The sequence below is a fragment of the Salmo salar genome, chromosome ssa17, assembly GCF_905237065.1.
Source record: "Salmo salar chromosome ssa17, Ssal_v3.1, whole genome shotgun sequence".
Lineage (NCBI taxonomy): Eukaryota > Metazoa > Chordata > Actinopteri > Salmoniformes > Salmonidae > Salmo > Salmo salar.
The window spans coordinates 20,482,554-20,504,350 of NC_059458.1; the positions used below are offsets into that span (position 1 = coordinate 20,482,554).

A 21,797-nucleotide genomic window follows, 5' to 3' on the forward strand; every position below is an offset into this window, starting at 1 on the left:
ATTTTTTTCTCTATATCATGGGCATGTGTAAGTGCCTTCCGTTACACATTTTTTTACTGCTTCTATCAGTTCGTATAGGTGAAAACGATTTCACAGTACCCCAGTGGCCTAAGACACTGGCCTCCTAAGCCATGGATTGTGGGTCTTACTCTTTTCTGCAGTGGTTGAAAGCAGAGTGGCGCAGCGGAAGCGTGCTGGGCCCATAACCCAGAGGTCGATGGATCGAAACCATCCTCTGCTAAACAGTTTATTTTTAGCAATGAAGTGCGAACAATATTTTTTTTCTCTATATCATGGGCATGTGTAAGTGCCTTCCGTTACACATTTTTTTTACTGCTTCTATCAGTTCGTATAGGTGAAAAGGATTTCACAGTACCCCAGTGGCCTAAGACACTGGCCTCCTAAGCCATGGATTGTGGGTCTTACTCTTTTCTGGAGTGGTTGAAAGCAGAGTGGCGCAGCGGAAGCGTGCTGGGCCCATAACCCAGAGGTCGATGGATCGAAACCATCCTCTGCTAAACACTTTATTTTTAGCAATGAAGTGCGAACAATAATTGTTTTTCTCTATATCATGGGCATGTGTAAGTGCCTTCCGTTACACATTTTTTTACTGCTTCTATCAGTTCGTATAGGTGAAAACGATTTCACAGTACCCCAGTGGCCTAAGACACTGGCCTCCTAAGCCATGGATTGTGGGTCTTACTCTTTTCTGGAGTGGTTGAAAGCAGAGTGGCGCAGCGGAAGCGTGCTGGGCCCATAACCCAGAGGTCGATGGATCGAAACCATCCTCTGCTAAACAGCTTATTTTTAGCAATGAAGTGCGAACAATTAATTTTTTTCTCTATATCATGGGCATGTGTAAGTGCCTTCCGTTACACCTTTTTTTACTGCTTCTATCAGTTCGTATAGGTGAAAAGGATTTCGCAGTACACCAGTGGCCTGAGACACTGGCCTCCTAAGACATGGATTGTGGTTCCTACTCTTTTCTGCATAGTCTAAAAGCAGAGTGGCGCAGCGGAAGCGTAGCTGGGCCCATAACCCAGAGGTCGATGGATCGAAACCATCCTCTGCTAAACAGTTTATTTTTAGCAATGAAGTGCGAACAATACATTTTTTTCTCTATATCATGGGCATGTGTAAGTGCCTTCCGTTACACATTTTTTTTACTGCTTCTATCAGTTCGTATAGGTGAAAAGGATTTCACAGTACCCCAGTGGCCTAAGACACTGGCCTCCTAAGCCATGGATTGTGGGTCTTACTCTTTTCTGGAGTGGTTGAAAGCAGAGTGGCGCAGCGGAAGCGTGCTGGGCTCATAACCCAGAGGTCGATGGATCGAAACCATCCTCTGCTAAACAGTTTATTTTTAGCAATGAAGTGTGAACACATTTTTTTTCTCGCTATATCATGGGCATGTGTAAGTGCCTTCCGTTACACATTTTTTTACTGCTTCTATCAGTTCGTATAGGTGAAAAAGATTTCACAGTACACCAGTGGCCAGAGACACTGGCCTCCTAAGCCATGGATTGTGATTCCTACTCTTTTCACGGAGTGGTTGAAAGCAGAGTGGCGCAGCGGAAGCGTGCTGGGCCCAGAGGTCGATGGATCAAAACCATCCTCTGCTAAACAGTTTGTTTTTAGCATTGAAGTGCGAAGAAAAAAAATCTGCTATATCATCGGCATTTGTCAGTGCCTTCTGTTACACATTTTTTTTACTGCTTCAATAAGTTTGTACTGGTCGTAACCGAACTACAGTGCCCCAGTGGCCTAATGGATAAGGCACTGGCCTCCTAAGCCAGTGATTGTGGGTTCAAGTCCCATCTGGGGTGTTTGAAAGCAGAGTGGCGCAGCGGAATCGTGCTGGGCACATAACCCAGAGGTTGATGGATCGAAACCATCCTCTGCTGAACAGCTTATTTTTAGCAATGAAGTGCGAACAATATATTTTTTTCTCTATATCATGGGCATGTGTAAGTGCCTTCCGTTACACCTTTTTTTTACTGCTTCTATCAGTTCGTATAGGTGAAAAGGATTTCGCAGTACACCAGTGGCCTGAGACACTGGCCTCCTAAGACATGGATTGTGGTTCTTACTCTTTTCTGTAGTAGTCTAAAAGCACAGTGGCGCAGCGGAAGCGTGCTGGGCCCATAACCCAGAGGTCGATGGATCGAAACCATCCTCTGCTAAACAGTTTATTTTTAGCAATGAAGTGCGAACAATACATTTTTTTTCTCTATATCATGGGCATGTGTAAGTGCCTTCCGTTACACATTTTTTTACTGCTTCTATCAGTTCGTATAGGTGAAAAGGATTTCACAGTACCCCAGTGGCCTAAGACACTGGCCTCCTAAGCCATGGATTGTGGGTCTTACTCTTTTCTGGAGTGGTTGAAAGCAGAGTGGCGCAGCGGAAGCGTGCTGGGCCCAGAGGTCGATGGATCGAAACCATCCTCTGCTAAACAGCTTATTTTTAGCAATGAAGTTCGAACAATTAATTTTTTCTCTATATCATGGGCATGGGTAAGTGCCTTCCGTTACACATTTTTTTACTGCTTCTATCAGTTCGTATAGGTGAAAAGGATTTCACAGTACCCCAGTGGCCTAAGACACTGGCCTCCTAAGCCATGGATTGTGGGTCTTACTCTTTTCTGGAGTGGTTGAAAGCAGAGTGGCGCAGCGGAAGCGTGCTGGGCCCATAACCCAGAGGTCGATGGATCGAAACCATCCTCTGCTAAACAGTTTATTTTTAGCAATGAAGTGCGAACAATAATTTTTTTTCTCTATATCATGGGCATGTGTAAGTGCCTTCCGTTGCACATTTTTTTTACTGCTTCTATCAGTTCGTATAGGTGAAAAGGATTTCACAGTACCCCAGTGGCCTAAGACACTGGCCTCCTAAGCCATGGATTGTGGGTCTTACTCTTTTCTGGAGTGGTTGAAAGCAGAGTGGCGCAGCGGAAGCGTGCTGGGCCCATAACCCAGAGGTCGATGGATCGAAACCATCCTCTGCTAAACAGCTTATTTTTAGCAATGAAGTGCGAACAATTAATTTTTTCTCTATATCATGGGCATGTGTAAGTGCCTTCCGTTACACCTTTTTTTTACTGCTTCTATCAGTTCGTATAGGTGAAAAGGATTTCGCAGTACACCAGTGGCCTGAGACACTGGCCTCCTAAGCCATGGATTGTGGTTCCTACTCTTTTCTGCATAGTCTAAAAGCAGAGTGGCGCAGCGGAAGCGTGCTGGGCCCATAATCCAGAGGTCGATGGATCGAAACCATCCTCTGCTGAACAGTTTATTTTTAGCAATGAAGTGCGAACAATACATTTTTTTCTCTATATCATGGGCATGTGTAAGTGCCTTCCGTTACACATTTTTTTTACTGCTTCTATCAGTTCGTATAGGTGAAAAGGATTTCGCAGTACACCAGTGGCCTGAGACACTGGCCTCCTAAGACATGGATTGTGATTCCTACTCTTTTCTGTATAGTCTAAAAGCAGAGTGGCGCAGCGGAAGTGTGCTGGGCCCATAACCCAGAGGTCGATGGATCGAAACCATCCTCTGCTAAACAGTTTATTTTTAGCAATGAAGTGCGAACAATTAATTTTTTTCTCTATATCATGGGCATGTGTAAGTGCCTTCCGTTACACATTTTTTTACTGCTTCTATCAGTTCGTATAGGTGAAAAGGATTTCACAGTACCCCAGTGGCCTAAGACACTGGCCTCCTAAGCCATGGATTGTGGGTCTTACTCTTTTCTGGAGTGGTTGAAAGCAGAGTGGCGCAGCGGAAGCGTGCTGGGCCCATAACCCAGAGGTCGATGGATCGAAACCATCCTCTGCTAAACAGCTTATTTTTAGCAATGAAGTGCGAACAATAAATTTTTTTCTCTATATCATGGGCATGTGTAAGTGCCTTCCGTTACACATTTTTTTACTGCTTCTATCAGTTCGTATAGGTGAAAAGGATTTCGCAGTACACCAGTGGCCTGAGACACTGGCCTCCTAAGACATGGATTGTGGTTCCTACTCTTTTCTGTATAGTCTAAAAGCAGAGTGGCGCAGCGGAAGCGTGCTGGGCCCATAACCCAGAGGTCGATGGATCGAAACCATCCTCTGCTAAACAGCTTATTTTTAGCAATGAAGTGCGAACAATACATTTTTTTCTCTATATCATGGGCATGTGTAAGTGCCTTCCGTTACACATTTTTTTTACTGCTTCTATCAGTTCGTATAGGTGAAAAGGATTTCACAGTACCCCAGTGGCCTAAGACACTGGCCTCCTAAGCCATGGATTGTGGGTCTTACTCTTTTCTGGAGTGGTTGAAAGCAGAGTGGCGCAGAGGAAGCGTGCTGGGCCCATAACCCAGAGGTCGATGGATCGAAACCATCCTCTGCTAAACAGCTTATTTTTAGCAATGAAGTGCGAACAATTAATTTTTTTCTCTATATCATGGGCATGTGTAAGTGCCTTCCGTTACACATTTTTTTTACTGCTTCTATCAGTTCGTATAGGTGAAAAGGATTTCACAGTACCCCAGTGGCCTAAGACACTGGCCTCCTAAGCCATGGATTGTGGGTCTTACTCTTTCCTGGAGTGGTTGAAAGCAGAGTGGCGCAGCGGAAGCGTGCTGGGAACCCAGAGGTCGATGGATCGAAACCATCCTCTGCTAAACAGTTTATTTCTAGCAATGATGTGTGAACACATTTTTTTTCTCGCTATAGCATGGGCATGTGTCAGTGCCTTCCGTTACACATTTTTTTTACTGCTTCTATCTGTTCGTATAGGTGAAAAAGATTTCACAGTACACCAGTGGCCAGAGACACTGGCCTCCTAAGCCATGGATTGTGATTCCTACTCTTTTCACGGAGTGGTTGAAAGCAGAGTGGCGCAGCGGAAGCGTGCTGGGCCCAGAGGTCGATGGATCAAAATAGTAATGCGAAGAAAAAAATCTGCTATATCATGGGCATTTGTCAGTGCCTTCTGTTACACATTTTTTTACTGCTTCAATGAGTTTGTACTGGTCGTAACCGAACTACAGTGCCCCAGTGGCCTAATGGATAAGGCACTGGCCTCCTAAGCCAGTGATTGTGGGTTCAAGTCCCATCTGCGGTGTTTGAAAGCAGAGTGGCGCAGCGGAAGCGTGCTGGGCCCATAACCCAGAGGTCGATGGATCGAAACCATCCTCTGGTAAACAGTTTATTTTTAGCAATGAAGTGCGAACAATAAATTTTTTCTCTATATCATGGGCATGTGTAAGTGCCTTCCGTTACACATTTTTTTTACTGCTTCTATCAGTTCGTATAGGTGAAAAGGATTTCGCAGTACACCAGTGGCCTATGACACTGGCCTCCTAAGCCATGGATTGTGGGTCTTACTCTTTTCTGGAGTGGTTGAAAGCAGAGTGGCGCAGCGGAAGCGTGCTGGGCCCAGAGGTCGATGGATCGAAACCATCCTCTGCTAAACAGCTTATTTTTAGCAATGAAGTGCGAACAATTAATTTTTTTCTCTATATCATGGGCATGTGTAAGTGCCTTCCGTTACACATTTTTTTACTGCTTCTATCAGTTCGTATAGGTGAAAAGGATTTCACAGTACCCCAGTGGCCTAAGACACTGGCCTCCTAAGCCATGGATTGTGGGTCTTACTCTTTTCTGCAGTGGTTGAAAGCAGAGTGGCGCAGCGGAAGCGTGCTGGGCCCATAACCCAGAGGTCGATGGATCGAAACCATCCTCTGCTAAACAGTTTATTTTTAGCAATGAAGTGCGAACAATATTTTTTTTCTCTATATCATGGGCATGTGTAAGTGCCTTCCGTTACACATTTTTTTACTGCTTCTATCAGTTCGTATAGGTGAAAAGGATTTCACAGTACCCCAGTGGCCTAAGACACTGGCCTCCTAAGCCATGGATTGTGGGTCTTACTCTTTTCTGGAGAGGTTGAAAGCAGAGTGGCGCAGCGGAAGCGTGCTGGGCCCATAACCCAGAGGTCGATGGATCGAAACCATCCTCTGCTAAACAGCTTATTTTTAGCAATGAAGTGCGAACAATTAATTTTTTTCTCTATATCATGGGCATGTGTAAGTGCCTTCCGTTACACCTTTTTTTACTGCTTCTATCAGTTCGTATAGGTGAAAAGGATTTCGCAGTACCCCAGTGGCCTGAGACACTGGCCTCCTAAGCCATGGATTGTGGTTCCTACTCTTTTCTGCATAGTCTAAAAGCAGAGTGGCGCAGCGGAAGCGTGCTGGGCCCATAATCCAGAGGTCGATGGATCGAAACCATCCTCTGCTGAACAGTCTATTTTTAGCAATGAAGTGCGAACAATACATTTTTTTCTCTATATCATGGGCATGTGTAAGTGCCTTCCGTTACACATTTTTTTTACTGCTTCTATCAGTTCGTATAGGTGAAAAGGATTTCGCAGTACACCAGTGGCCTGAGACACTGGCCTCCTAAGACATGGATTGTGGTTCTTACTCTTTTCTGTAGTAGTCTAAAAGCAGAGTGGCGCAGCGGAAGCGTGCTGGGCCCATAACCCAGAGGTCGATGGATCGAAACCATCCTCTGCTAAACAGCTTATTTTTAGCAATGAAGTGCGAACAATTAATTTTTTTCTCTATATCATGGGCATGTGTAAGTGCCTTCCGTTACACATTTTTTTTACTGCTTCTATCAGTTCGTATAGGTGAAAAGGATTTCACAGTACCCCAGTGGCCTAAGACACTGGCCTCCTAAGCCATGGATTGTGGGTCTTACTCTTTTCTGCAGTGGTTGAAAGCAGAGTGGCGCAGCGGAAGCGTGCTGGGCCCATAACCCAGAGGTCGATGGATCGAAACCATCCTCTGCTAAACAGTTTATTTTTAGCAATGAAGTGCGAACAATATTTTTTTCTCTATATCATGGGCATGTGTAAGTGCCTTCCGTTACACATTTTTTTACTGCTTCTATCAGTTCGTATAGGTGAAAAGGATTTCACAGTACCCCAGTGGCCTAAGACACTGGCCTCCTAAGCCATGGATTGTGGGTCTTACTCTTTTCTGGAGTGGTTGAAAGCAGAGTGGCGCAGCGGAAGCGTGCTGGGCCCATAACCCAGAGGTCGATGGATCGAAACCATCCTCTGCTAAACAGCTTATTTTTAGCAATGAAGTGCGAACAATTAATTTTTTCTCTATATCATGGGCATGTGTAAGTGCCTTCCGTTACACCTTTTTTTACTGCTTCTATCAGTTCGTATAGGTGAAAAGGATTTCGCAGTACACCAGTGGCCTGAGACACTGGCCTCCTAAGCCATGGATTGTGGTTCCTACTCTTTTCTGGAGTAGTCTAAAAGCAGAGTGGCGCAGCGGAAGCGTGCTGGGCCCATAACCCAGAGGTCGATGGATCGAAACCATCCTCTGCTAAACAGCTTATTTTTAGCAATGAAGTGCGAACAATTAATTTTTTTCTCTATATCATGGGCATGTGTAAGTGCCTTCCGTTACACATTTTTTTTACTGCTTCTATCAGTTCGTATAGGTGAAAAGGATTTCACAGTACCCCAGTGGCCTAAGACACTGGCCTCCTAAGCCATGGATTGTGGGTCTTACTCTTTTCTGGAGTGGTTGAAAGCAGAGTGGCGCAGCGGAAGCGTGCTGGGCCCATAACCCAGAGGTCGATGGATCGAAACCATCCTCTGCTAAACAGTTTATTTTTAGCAATGAAGTGCGAACAATATTTTTTTTCTCTATATCATGGGCATGTGTAAGTGCCTTCCGTTACACATTTTTTTTACTGCTTCTATCAGTTCGTATAGGTGAAAAGGATTTCACAGTACCCCAGTGGCCTAAGACACTGGCCTCCTAAGCCATGGATTGTGGGTCTTACTCTTTTCTGGAGAGGTTGAAAGCAGAGTGGCGCAGCGGAAGCGTGCTGGGCCCATAACCCAGAGGTCGATGGATCGAAACCATCCTCTGCTAAACAGCTTATTTTTAGCAATGAAGTGCGAACAATTAATTTTTTCTCTATATCATGGGCATGTGTAAGTGCCTTCCGTTACACCTTTTTTTTACTGCTTCTATCAGTTCGTATAGGTGAAAAGGATTTCGCAGTACACCAGTGGCCTGAGACACTGGCCTCCTAAGCCATGGATTGTGGATTCCTACTCTTTTCTGCGTAGTCTAAAAGCAGAGTGGCGCAGCGGAAGCGTGCTGGGCCCATAACCCAGAGGTCGATGGATCGAAACCATCCTCTGCTAAACAGTTTATTTTTAGCAATGAAGTGCGAACAATACATTTTTTTCTCTATATCATGGGCATGTGTAAGTGCCTTCCGTTACAATTTTTTTTACTGCTTCTATCAGTTCGTATAGGTGAAAAGGATTTCGCAGTACACCAGTGGCCTAAGACACTGGCCTCCTAAGACATGGATTGTGGGTCTTACTCTTTTCTGTATAGTCTAAAAGCAGAGTGGCGCAGCGGAAGCGTGCTGGGCCCATAACCCAGAGGTCGATGGATCGAAACCATCCTCTGCTAAACAGTTTATTTTTAGCAATGAAGTGCGAACAATAAATTTTTTCTCTATATCATGGGCATGTGTAAGTGCCTTCCGTTACACATTTTTTTTACTGCTTCTATCAGTTCGTATAGGTGAAAAGGATTTCACAGTACCCCAGTGGCCTAAGACACTGGCCTCCTAAGCCATGGATTGTGGGTCTTACTCTTTTCTGGAGTGGTTGAAAGCAGAGTGGCGCAGAGGAAGCGTGCTGGGCCCATAACCCAGAGGTCGATGGATCGAAACCATCCTCTGCTAAACAGTTTATTTTTAGCAATGAAGTGCGAACAATTAATTTTTTTCTCTATATCATGGGCATGTGTAAGTGCCTTCCGTTACACATTTTTTTTACTGCTTCTATCAGTTCGTATAGGTGAAAAGGATTTCACAGTACCCCAGTGGCCTAAGACACTGGCCTCCTAAGCCATGGATTGTGGGTCTTACTCTTTTCTGGAGTGGTTGAAAGCAGAGTGGCGCAGCGGAAGCGTGCTGGGCCCATAACCCAGAGGTCGATGGATCGAAACCATCCTCTGCTAAACAGCTTATTTTTAGCAATGAAGTGCGAACAATTAATTTTTTCTCTATATCATGGGCATGTGTAAGTGCCTTCCGTTACACCTTTTTTTTACTGCTTCTATCAGTTCGTATAGGTGAAAAGGATTTCGCAGTAAACCAGTGGCCTGAGACACTGGCCTCCTAAGCCATGGATTGTGATTCCTACTCTTTTCTGCATAGTCTAAAAGCAGAGTGGCGCAGCGGAAGCGTGCTGGGCCCATAACCCAGAGGTCGATGGATCGAAACCATCCTCTGCTAAACAGCTTATTTTTAGCAATGAAGTGCGAACAATTAATTTTTTTCTCTATATCATGGGCATGTGTAAGTGCCTTCCGTTACACATTTTTTTACTGCTTCTATCAGTTCGTATAGGTGAAAAGGATTTCACAGTACCCCAGTGGCCTATGACACTGGCCTCCTAAGCCATGGATTGTGGGTCTTACTCTTTTCTGGAGTGGTTGAAAGCAGAGTGGCGCAGCGGAAGCGTGCTGGGACCCAGAGGTCGATGGATCGAAACCATCCTCTGCTAAACAGTTTATTTCTAGCAATGAAGTGTGAACACATTTTTTTTCTCGCTATAGCATGGGCATGTGTCAGTGCCTTCCGTTACACATTTTTTTTACTGCTTCTATCTGTTCGTATAGGTGAAAAAGATTTCACAGTACACCAGTGGCCAGAGACACTGGCCTCCTAAGCCATGGATTGTGATTCCTACTCTTTTCACGGAGTGGTTGAAAGCAGAGTGGCGCAGCGGAAGCGTGCTGGGCCCAGAGGTCGATGGATCGAATGCGTTTAGCATTGAAGTGAAAAAAATCTGCTATATCATGGGCATTTGTCAGTGCCTTCTGTTACACATTTTTTTACTGCTTCAATGAGTTTGTACTGGTCGAAACGGAACTACAGTGCCCCAGTGGCCTAATGCATAAGGCACTGGCCTCCTAAGCCAGTGATTGTGGGTTCAAGTCCCATCTGGGGTGTTTGAAAGCAGAGTGGCGCAGCGGAAGCGTGCTGGGCCCATAACCCAGAGGTCGATGGATCGAAACCATCCTCTGCTAAACAGTTTATTTTTAGCAATGAAGTGCGAACAATACATTTTTTTCTCTATATCATGGGCATGTGTAAGTGCCTTCCGTTACACATTTTTTTTACTGCTTCTATCAGTTCGTATAGGTGAAAAGGATTTCACAGTACCCCAGTGGCCTATAACACTGGCCTCCTAAGCCATGGATTGTGGGTCTTACTCTTTTCTGCATAGTCTAAAAGCAGAGTGGCGCAGCGGAAGCGTGCTGGGCCCATAACCCAGAGGTCGATGGACCGAAACCATCCTCTGCTAAACAGTTTATTTTTAGCAATGAAGTGCGAACAATACATTTTTTTCTCTATATCATGGGCATGTGTAAGTGCCTTCCGTTACACATTTTTTTTACTGCTTCTATCAGTTCGTATAGGTGAAGATGATTTCACAGTACCCCAGTGGCCTAAGACACTGGCCTCCTAAGCCATGGATTGTGGGTCTTACTCTTTTCTGGAGTGGTTGAAAGCAGAGTGGCGCAGCGGAAGCGTGCTGGGCCCAGAGGTCGATGGATCGAAACCATCCTCTGCTAAACAGCTTATTTTTAGCAATGAAGTTCGAACAATTAATTTTTTTCTCTATATCATGGGCATGTGTAAGTGCCTTCCGTTACACATTTTTTTTACTGCTTCTATCAGTTCGTATAGGTGAAAAGGATTTCACAGTACCCCAGTGGCCTAAGACACTGGCCTCCTAAGCCATGGATTGTGATTCCTACTCTTTTCTGCATAGTCTAAAAGCAGAGTGGCGCAGCGGAAGCGTGCTGGGCCCATAATCCAGAGGTCGATGGATCGAGACCATCCTCTGCTGAACAGTTTATTTTTAGCAATGAAGTGCGAACAATACATTTTTTTCTCTATATCATGGGCATGTGTAAGTGCCTTCCGTTACACATTTTTTTACTGCTTCTATCAGTTCGTATAGGTGAAAAGGATTTCACAGTACCCCAGTGGCCTAAGACACTGGCCTCCTAAGCCATGGATTGTGGGTCTTACTCTTTTCTGGAGTGGTTGAAAGCAGAGTGGCGCAGCCGAAGCGTGCTGGGCCCATAACCCAGAGGTCAATGGATCGAAACCATCCTCTGCTAAACAGCTTATTTTTAGCAATGAAGTTCGAACAATTAATTTTTTTCTCTATATCATGGGCATGTGTAAGTGCCTTCCGTTACACCTTTTTTTACTGCTTCTATCAGTTCGTATAGGTGAAAAGGATTTCACAGTACCCCAGTGGCCTAAGACACTGGCCTCCTAAGCCATGGATTGTGGGTCTTACTCTTTTCTGCAGTGGTTGAAAGCAGAGTGGCGCAGCGGAAGCGTGCTGGGCCCATAACCCAGAGGTCGATGGATCGAAACCATCCTCTGCTAAACAGTTTATTTCTAGCAATGATGTGTGAACACATTTTTTTTTCGCTATAGCATGGGCATGTGTCAGTGCCTTCCGTTACACATTTTTTTACTGCTTCTATCTGTTCGTATAGGTGAAAAAGATTTCACAGTACACCAGTGGCCAGAGACACTGGCCTCCTAAGCCATGGATTGTGATTCCTACTCTTTTCACGGAGTGGTTGAAAGCAGAGTGGCGCAGCGGAAGCGTGCTGGGCCCAGAGGTCGATGGATCGAAACCATCCTCTGCTAAACAGTTTGTTTTTAGCATTGAAGTGCAAAGAAAAAAAATCTGCTATATCATGGGCATTTGTCAGTGCCTTCTGTTACACATTTTTTTTACTGCTTCAATGAGTTTGTACTGGTCGTAAATGATCTACAGTGCCCCAGTGGCCTAATGGGTAAGGCACTGGCCTCCTAAGCCAGTGATTGTGGGCTCAAGTCCCATCTGGGGTGTTTGAAAGCAGAGTGGCGCAGCGGAAGCGTGCTGGGCCCATAACCCAGAGGTCGATGGATCGAAACCATCCTCTGCTAAACAGTTTATTTATAGCAATGAAGTGCGAACAATTAATTTTTTTCTCTATATCATGGGCATGTGTAAGTACCTTCCGTTACACCTTTTTTTTACTGCTTCTATCAGTTCGTATAGGTGAAAAGGATTTCGCAGTACCCCAGTGGCCTAAGACACTGGCCTCCTAAGCCATGGATTGTGGGTCTTACTCTTTTCTGCAGTGGTTGAAAGCAGAGTGGCGCAGCGGAAGCGTGCTGGGCCCATAACCCAGAGGTCGATGGATCGAAACCATCCTCTGCTAAACAGTTTATTTTTAGCAATGAAGTGCGAACAATAATTTTTTTTCTCTATATCATGGGCATGTGTAAGTGCCTTCCGTTACACCTTATTTTTACTGCTTCTATCAGTTCGTATAGGTGAAAAGGATTTCACAGTACCCCAGTGGCCTAAGACACTGGCCTCCTAAGCCATGGATTGTGGGTCTTAATCTTTTCTGGAGTGGTTGATAGCAGAGTGGCGCAGCCGAAGCGTGCTGGGCCCATAACCCAGAGGTGAATGGATCGAAACCATCCTCTGCTAAACAGCTTATTTTTAGCAATGAAGTTCGAACAATTAATTTTTTTCTCTATATCATGGGCATGTGTAAGTGCCTTCCGTTACACATTTTTTTTACTGCTTCTATCAGTTCGTATAGGTGAAAAGGATTTCACAGTACCCCAGTGGCCTAAGACACTGGCCTCCTAAGCCATGGATTGTGGGTCTTACTCTTTTCTGCAGTGGTTGAAAGCAGAGTGGCGCAGCGGAAGCGTGCTGGGCCCATAACCCAGAGGTCAATGGATCGAAACCATCCTCTGCTAAACAGTTTATTTTTAGCAATGAAGTGCGAACAATATTTTTTTTTCTCTATATCATGGGCATGTGTAAGTGCCTTCCGTTACACATTTTTTTTTACTGCTTCTATCAGTTCGTATAGGTGAAAAGGATTTCACAGTACCCCAGTGGCCTAAGACACTGGCCTCCTAAGCAATGGATTGTGGGTCTTACTCTTTTCTGGAGACGTTGAAAGTAGAGTGACGCAGCGGAAGCGTGCTGGGCCCATAACCCAGAGGTCGATGGATCGAAACCATCCTCTGCTAAACAGTTTATTTATAGCAATGAAGTGCGAACAATTAATTTTTTTCTCTATATCATGGGCATGTGTAAGTACCTTCCGTTACACCTTTTTTTTACTGCTTCTATCAGTTCGTATAGGTGAAAAGGATTTCGCAGTACCCCAGTGGCCTAAGACACTGGCCTCCTAAGCCATGGATTGTGGGTCTTACTCTTTTCTGCAGTGGTTGAAAGCAGAGTGGCGCAGCGGAAGCGTGCTGGGCCCATAACCCAGAGGTCGATGGATCGAAACCATCCTCTGCTAAACAGTTTATTTTTAGCAATGAAGTGCGAACAATAATTTTTTTTCTCTATATCATGGGCATGTGTAAGTGCCTTCCGTTACACCTTATTTTTACTGCTTCTATCAGTTCGTATAGGTGAAAAGGATTTCACAGTACCCCAGTGGCCTAAGACACTGGCCTCCTAAGCCATGGATTGTGGGTCTTAATCTTTTCTGGAGTGGTTGAAAGCAGAGTGGCGCAGCCGAAGCGTGCTGGGCCCATAACCCAGAGGTCGAATGGATCGAAACCATCCTCTGCTAAACAGCTTATTTTTAGCAATGAAGTGCGAACAATTAATTTTTTTCTCTATATCATGGGCATGTGTAAGTGCCTTCCGTTACACATTTTTTTACTGCTTCTATCAGTTCGTATAGGTGAAAAGGATTTCACAGTACCCCAGTGGCCTAAGACACTGGCCTCCTAAGCCATGGATTGTGGGTCTTACTCTTTTCTGCAGTGGTTGAAAGCAGAGTGGCGCAGCGGAAGCGTGCTGGGCCCATAACCCAGAGGTCAATGGATCGAAACCATCCTCTGCTAAACAGTTTATTTTTAGCAATGAAGTGCGAACAATATTTTTTTTTCTCTATATCATGGGCATGTGTAAGTGCCTTCCGTTACACATTTTTTTTACTGCTTCTATCAGTTCGTATAGGTGAAAAGGATTTCACAGTACCCCAGTGGCCTAAGACACTGGCCTCCTAAGCAATGGATTGTGGGTCTTACTCTTTTCTGGAGACGTTGAAAGTAGAGTGACGCAGCGGAAGCGTGCTGGGCCCATAACCCAGAGGTCGATGGATCGAAACCATCCTCTGCTAAACAGCTTATTTTTAGCAATGAAGTGCGAACAATTAATTTTTTTCTCTATATCATGGGCATGTGTAAGTGCCTTCCGTTACACATTTTTTTTACTGCTTCTATCAGTTCGTATAGGTGAAAAGGATTTCACAGTACCCCAGTGGCCTAAGACACTGGCCTCCTAAGCCATGGATTGTGGGTCTTACTCTTTTCTGCAGTGGTTGAAAGCAGAGTGGCGCAGCGGAAGCGTGCTGGGCCCATAACCCAGAGGTCAATGGATCGAAACCATCCTCTGCTAAACAGTTTATTTTTAGCAATGAAGTGCGAACAATATTTTTTTTTCTCTATATCATGGGCATGTGTAAGTGCCTTCCGTTACACATTTTTTTTACTGCTTCTATCAGTTCGTATAGGTGAAAAGGATTTCACAGTACCCCAGTGGCCTAAGACACTGGCCTCCTAAGCAATGGATTGTGATTCCTACTCTTTTCACGGAGTGGTTGAAAGCAGAGTGGTGCAGCGGAAGCGTGCTGGGCCCAGAGGTCGATGGATCAAAACCATCCTCTGCTAAACAGTTTGTTTTTAGCATTGAAGTGCGAAGAAAAAAAATCTGCTATATCATGGGCATTTGTCAGTGCCATCTGTTACACATTTTTTTTTACTGCTTCAATGAGTTTGTACTGGTCGTAACTGAACTACAGTGCCCCAGTGGCCTAATGGATAAGGCACTGACCTCCTATGCCAGTGATTGTGGGTTCAAGTCCCATCTGGGGTGTTCGAAAGCAGAGTGGCGCAGCGGAAGCGTGCTGGGCCCATAACCCAGAGGTCGATGGATCGAAACCATCCTCTGCTAAACAGTTTTTTTTTAGCAATGAAGTGCGAACAATAATTTTTTTTCTCTATGTCATGGGCATGTGTAAGTGCCTTCCGTTACACATTTTTTTTACTGCTTCTATCAGTTCGTATAGGTGAAAAGGATTTCACAGTACCCCAGTGGCCTAAGACACTGGCCTCCTAAGCCATGGATTGTGGGTCTTACTCTTTTCTGGAGTGGTTGAAAGCAAAGTGGCGCAGCGGAAGCGTGCTGGGCCCATAACCCAGAGGTCGATGGATCGAAACCATCCTCTGCTAAACAGCTTATTTTTAGCAATGAAGTGCGAACAATTAATTTTTTTCTCTATATCATGGGCATGTGTAAGTGCCTTCCGTTACAGCTTTTTTTTACTGCTTCTATCAGTTCGTATAGGTGAAAAGGATTTCGCAGTACACCAGTGGCCTGAGACACTGGCCTCCTAAGCCATGGATTGTGGTTCCTACTCTTTTCTGCATAGTCTGAAAGCAGAGTGGCGCAGCGGTAGCGTGCTGGGCCCATAACCCAGAGGTCGATGGATCGAAACCATCCTCTGCTAAACAGCTTATTTTTAGCAATGAAGTGCGAACAATAATTTTTTTCTCTATGTCATGGGCATGTGTAAGTGCCTTCCGTTACACATTTTTTTTACTGCTTCTATCAGTTCGTATAGGTGAAAAGGATTTCACAGTACCCCAGTGGCCTAAGACACTGGCCTCCTAAGCCATGGATTGTGGGTCTTACTCTTTTCTGGAGTGGTTGAAAGCAGAGTGGCGCAGCGGAAGCGTGCTGGGCCCATAACCCAGAGGTCGATGGATCGAAACCATCCTCTGCTAAACAGCTTATTTTTAGCAATGAAGTGCGAACAATAAATTTTTTCTCTATATCATGGGCATGTGTAAGTGCCTTCCGTTACACATTTTTTTACTGCTTCTATCAGTTCGTATAGGTGAAAAGGATTTCACAGTACACCAGTGGCCTAAGACACTGGCCTCCTAAGCCATGGATTGTGGGTCTTACTCTTTTCTGGAGTGGTTGAAAGCAGAGTGGCGCAGCGGAAGCGTGCTGGGCCCATAACCCAGAGGTCGATGGATCGAAACCATCCTCTGCTAAACAGCTTATTTTTAGCAATGAAGTGCGAACAATAAATTTTTTTCTCTATATCATGGGCATGTGTAAGTGCCTTCCGTTACACATTTTTTTTACTGCTTCTATCAGTTCGTATAGGTGAAAAGGATTTCACAGTACCCCAGTGGCCTAAGACACTGGCCTCCTAAGCCATGGATTGTGGGTCTTACTCTTTTCTGGAGTGGTTGAAAGCAGAGTGGCGCAGCGGAAGCGTGCTGGGCCCATAACCCAGAGGTCGATGGATCGAAACCATCCTCTGCTAAACAGTTTATTTTTAGCAATGAAGTGCGAACAATAAATTTTTTTCTCTATATCATGGGCATGTGTAAGTGCCTTCCGTTACACATTATTTTTACTGCTTCTATCAGTTCGTATAGGTGAAAAGGATTTCACAGTACCCCAGTGGCCTAAGACACTGGCCTCCTAAGCCATGGATTGTGGGTCTTACTCTTTTCTGGAGTGGTTGAAAGCAGAGTGGCGCAGCGGAAGCGTGCTGGGCCCATAACCCAGAGGTCGATGGATCGAAACCATCCTCTGCTAAACAGCTTATTTTTAGCAATGAAGTGCGAACAATAATTTTTTTCTCTATATCATGGGCATGTGTAAGTGCCTTCCGTTACACATTTTTTTTACTGCTTCTATCAGTTCGTATAGGTGAAAAGGATTTCACAGTACCCCAGTGGCCTAAGACACTGGCCTCCTAAGCCATGGATTGTGGGTCTTACTCTTTTCTGGAGTGGTTGAAAGCAGAGTGGCGCAGCGGAAGCGTGCTGGGCCCATAACCCAGAGGTCAATGGATCGAAACCATCCTCTGCTAAACAGTTTATTTTTAGCAATGAAGTGCGAACAATATTTTTTTTTCTCTATATCATGGGCATGTGTAAGTGCCTTCCGTTACACATTTTTTTTACTGCTTCTATCAGTTCGTATAGGTGAAAAGGATTTCACAGTACCCCAGTGGCCTAAGACACTGGCCTCCTAAGCAATGGATTGTGGGTCTTACTCTTTTCTGGAGACGTTGAAAGTAGAGTGGCGCAGCGGAAGCGTGCTGGGTCCATAACCCAGAGGTCGATGGATCGAAACCATCCTCTGCTAAACAGCTTATTTTTAGCAATGAAGTGCGAACAATTAATTTTTTTCTCTATATCATGGGCATGTGTAAGTGCCTTCCGTTACACATTTTTTTTACTGCTTCTATCAGTTCGTATAGGTGAAAAGGATTTCACAGTACCCCAGTGGCCTAAGACACTGGCCTCCTAAGCCATGGATTGTGGGTCTTACTCTTTTCTGCAGTGGTTGAAAGCAGAGTGGCGCAGCGGAAGCGTGCTGGGCCCATAACCCAGAGGTCAATGGATCGAAACCATCCTCTGCTAAACAGTTTATTTTTAGCAATGAAGTGCGAACAATATTTTTTTTTCTCTATATCATGGGCATGTGTAAGTGCCTTCCGTTACACATTTTTTTTACTGCTTCTATCAGTTCGTATAGGTGAAAAGGATTTCACAGTACCCCAGTGGCCTAAGACACTGGCCTCCTAAGCAATGGATTGTGATTCCTACTCTTTTCACGGAGTGGTTGAAAGCAGAGTGGTGCAGCGGAAGCGTGCTGGGCCCAGAGGTCGATGGATCAAAACCATCCTCTGCAAAACAGTTTGTTTTTAGCATTGAAGTGCGAAGAAAAAAAATCTGCTATATCATGGCAATTTGTCAGTGCCATCTGTTACACATTTTTTTTACTGCTTCAATGAGTTTGTACTGGTCGTAACTGAACTACAGTGCCCCAGTGGCCTAATGGATAAGGCACTGACCTCCTATGCCAGTGATTGTGGGTTCAAGTCCCATCTGGGGTGTTCGAAAGCAGAGTGGCGCAGCGGAAGCGTGCTGGGCCCATAACCCAGAGGTCGATGGATCGAAACCATCCTCTGCTAAACAGTTTTTTTTTAGCAATGAAGTGCGAACAATAATTTTTTTTCTCTATGTCATGGGCATGTGTAAGTGCCTTCCGTTACACATTTTTTTTACTGCTTCTATCAGTTCGTATAGGTGAAAAGGATTTCACAGTACCCCAGTGGCCTAAGACACTGGCCTCCTAAGCCATGGATTGTGGGTCTTACTCTTTTCTGGAGTGGTTGAAAGCAAAGTGGCGCAGCGGAAGCGTGCTGGGCCCATAACCCAGAGGTCGATGGATCGAAACCATCCTCTGCTAAACAGCTTATTTTTAGCAATGAAGTGCGAACAATTAATTTTTTTCTCTATATCATGGGCATGTGTAAGTGCCTTCCGTTACAGCTTTTTTTTACTGCTTCTATCAGTTCGTATAGGTGAAAAGGATTTCGCAGTACACCAGTGGCCTGAGACACTGGCCTCCTAAGCCATGGATTGTGATTCCTACTCTTTTCTGCATAGTCTAAAAGCAGAGTGGCGCAGCGGTAGCGTGCTGGGCCCATAACCCAGAGGTCGATGGATCGAAACCATCCTCTGCTAAACAGTTTATTTTTAGCAATGAAGTGCGAACAATAATTTTTTTTCTCTATGTCATGGGCATGTGTAAGTGCCTTCCGTTACACATTTTTTATACTGCTTCTATCAGTTCGTATAGGTGAAAAGGATTTCACAGTACCCCAGTGGCCTAAGACACTGGCCTCCTAAGCCATGGATTGTGGGTCTTACTGTTTTCTGGAGTGGTTGAAAGCAAAGTGGCGCAGCGGAAGCGTGCTGGGCCCATAACCCAGAGGTCGATGGATCGAAACCATCCTCTGCTAAACAGCTTATTTTTAGCAATGAAGTGCGAACAATTAATTTTTTTCTCTATATCATGGGCATGTGTAAGTGCCTTCCGTTACACCTTTTTTTTACTGCTTCTATCAGTTCGTATAGGTGAAAAGGATTTCGCAGTACACCAGTGGCCTGAGACACTGGCCTCCTAAGCCATGGATTGTGATTCCTACTCTTTTCTGCAGTAGTCTAAAAGCAGAGTGGCGCAGCGGTAGCGTGCTGGGCCCATAACCCAGAGGTCGATGGATCGAAACCATCCTCTGCTAAACAGTTTATTTTTAGCAATGAAGTGCGAACAATAATTTTTTTTCTCTATATCATGGGCATGTGTAAGTGCCTTCCGTTACACATTTTTTTACTGCTTCTATCAGTTCGTATAGGTGAAAAGGATTTCACAGTACCCAGTGGCCTAAGACACTGGCCTCCTAAGCCATGGATTGTGGGTCTTACTCTTTTCTGGAGTGGTTGAAAGCAGAGTGGCGCAGCGGAAGCGTGCTGGGCCCATAACCCAGAGGTCGATGGATCGAAACCATCCTCTGCTAAACAGCTTATTTTTAGCAATGAAGTGCGAACAATACATTTTTTTCTCTATATCATGGGCATGTGTAAGTGTCTTCCGTTACACATTTTTTTTACTGCTTCTATCAGTTCGTATAGGTGAAAAGGATTTCACAGTACCCCAGTGGCCTATGACACTGGCCTCCTAAGCCATGGATTGTGGGTCTTACTCTTTTCTGGAGTGGTTGAAAGCAGAGTGGCGCAGCGGAAGCGTGCTGGGCCCATAACCCAGAGGTCGATGGATCGAAACCATCCTCTGCTAAACAGTTTATTTTTAGCAATGAAGTGAGAACAATAAATTTTTTTCTCTATATCATGGGCATGTGTAAGTGCCTTCCGTTACACCTTATTTTTACTGCTTCTATCAGTTCGTATAGGTCAAAAGGATTTCACAGTACCCCAGTGGCCTAAGACACTGGCCTCCTAAGCCATGGATTGTGGGTCTTACTCTTTTCTGCAGTGGTTGAAAGCAGAGTGGCGCAGCGGAAGCGTGCTGGGCCCATAACCCAGAGGTCGATGGATCGAAACCATCCTCTGCTAAACAGCTTATTTTTAGCAATGAAGTGCGAACAATAATTTTTTTTCTCTATATCATGGGCATGTGTAAGTGCCTTCCGTTACACATTTTTTTACTGCTTCTATCAGTTCGTATAGGTGAAAAGGATTTCACAGTACCCCAGTGGCCTAAGACACTGGCCTCCTAAGCCATGGATTGTGGGTCTTACTCTTTTCTGGAGTGGTTGAAAGCAGAGTGGCGCAGCGGAAGCGTGCTGGGCCCATAACCCAGAGGTCGATGGATCGAAACCATCCTCTGCTAAACAGCTTATATTTAGCAATGAAGTGCGAACAATATTTTTTTCTCTATATCATGGGCATGTGTAAGTGCCTTCCGTTACACATTTTTTTTACTGCTTCTATCAGTTCGTATAGGTGAAAAGGATTTCACAGTACCCCAGTGGCCTAAGACACTGGCCTCCTAAGCCATGGATTGTGGGTCTTACTCTTTTCTGGAGAGGTTGAAAGCAGAGTGGCGCAGCGGAAGCGTGCTGGGCCCATAACCCAGAGGTCGATGGATCGAAACCATCCTCTGCTAAACAGCTTATATTTAGCAATGAAGTTCGAACAATTAATTTTTTTCTCTATATCATGGGCATGTGTAAGTGCCTTCCGTTACACATTTTTTTTACTGCTTCTATCAGTTCGTATAGGTGAAAAGGATTTCACAGTACCCCAGTGGCCTAAGACACTGGCCTCCTAAGCCATGGATTGTGGGTCTTACTCTTTTCTGGAGTGGTTGAAAGCAGAGTGGCGCAGCGGAAGCGTGCTGGGCCCATAACCCAGAGGTCGATGGATCGAAACCATTCTCTGCTAAACAGTTTATTTTTAGCAATGAAGTGCGAACAATATTTTTTTTCTCTATATCATGGGCATGTGTAAGTGCCTTCCGTTACACATTTTTTTTACTGCTTCTATCAGTTCGTATAGGTGAAAAGGATTTCACAGTACCCCAGTGGCCTAAGACACTGGCCTCCTAAGCAATGGATTGTGATTCCTACTCTTTTCACGGAGTGGTTGAAAGCAGAGTGGCGCAGCGGAAGCGTGCTGGGCCCAGAGGTCGATGGATCAAAACCATCCTCTGCTAAACAGTTTGTTTTTAGCATTGAAGTGCGAAGAAAAAAAATCTGCTATATCATGGCAATTTGTCAGTGCCATCTGTTACACATTTTTTTTACTGCTTCAATGAGTTTGTACTGGTCGTAACTGAACTACAGTGCCCCAGTGGCCTAATGGATAAGGCACTGACCTTTTATGCCAGTGATTGTGGGTTCAAGTCCCATCTGGGGTGTTCGAAAGCAGAGTGGCGCAGCGGAAGCGTGCTGGGCCCATAACCCAGAGGTCGATGGATCGAAACCATCCTCTGCCAAACAGTTTTTTTTTAGCAATGAAGTGCGAACAATAATTTTTTTTCTCTATGTCATGGGCATGTGTAAGTGCCTTCCGTTACACATTTTTTTTACTGCTTCTATCAGTTCGTATAGGTGAAAAGGATTTCACAGTACCCCAGTGGCCTAAGACACTGGCCTCCTAAGCCATGGATTGTGGGTCTTACTCTTTTCTGGAGTGGTTGAAAGCAGAGTGGCGCAGCGGAAGCGTGCTGGGCCCATAACCCAGAGGTCGATGGATCGAAACCATCCTCTGCTAAACAGCTTAT

At 44.9% G+C, this 21,797-nt stretch overlaps 7 non-coding genes across 7 annotated transcripts; all 7 read left to right on the plus strand.

Annotated features, from left to right (window-relative positions):
* The first annotated feature begins 1,753 nt into the window (after window positions 1-1,753).
* Window positions 1,754-1,826, plus strand: trnar-ccu (transfer RNA arginine (anticodon CCU)). Its single transcript has one exon. It is a non-coding gene; the product is annotated as a tRNA-Arg (tRNA).
* A 3,212-nt stretch (window positions 1,827-5,038) lies between these two features.
* trnar-ccu (transfer RNA arginine (anticodon CCU)) lies at window positions 5,039-5,111 on the plus strand. Its single transcript has one exon. It is a non-coding gene; the product is annotated as a tRNA-Arg (tRNA).
* A 4,875-nt stretch (window positions 5,112-9,986) lies between these two features.
* Window positions 9,987-10,059, plus strand: trnar-ccu (transfer RNA arginine (anticodon CCU)). Its single transcript has one exon. It is a non-coding gene; the product is annotated as a tRNA-Arg (tRNA).
* Window positions 10,060-11,919: 1,860 nt separating this feature from the next.
* trnar-ccu (transfer RNA arginine (anticodon CCU)) lies at window positions 11,920-11,992 on the plus strand. The gene has a single exon. It is a non-coding gene; the product is annotated as a tRNA-Arg (tRNA).
* Window positions 11,993-14,977: 2,985 nt separating this feature from the next.
* Window positions 14,978-15,050, plus strand: trnar-ccu (transfer RNA arginine (anticodon CCU)). Its single transcript has one exon. It is a non-coding gene; the product is annotated as a tRNA-Arg (tRNA).
* Window positions 15,051-18,029: 2,979 nt separating this feature from the next.
* Window positions 18,030-18,102, plus strand: trnar-ccu (transfer RNA arginine (anticodon CCU)). Its single transcript has one exon. It is a non-coding gene; the product is annotated as a tRNA-Arg (tRNA).
* Window positions 18,103-21,358: 3,256 nt separating this feature from the next.
* Window positions 21,359-21,431, plus strand: trnak-uuu (transfer RNA lysine (anticodon UUU)). The gene has a single exon. It is a non-coding gene; the product is annotated as a tRNA-Lys (tRNA).
* The last annotated feature ends 366 nt before the right edge of the window (window positions 21,432-21,797 follow it).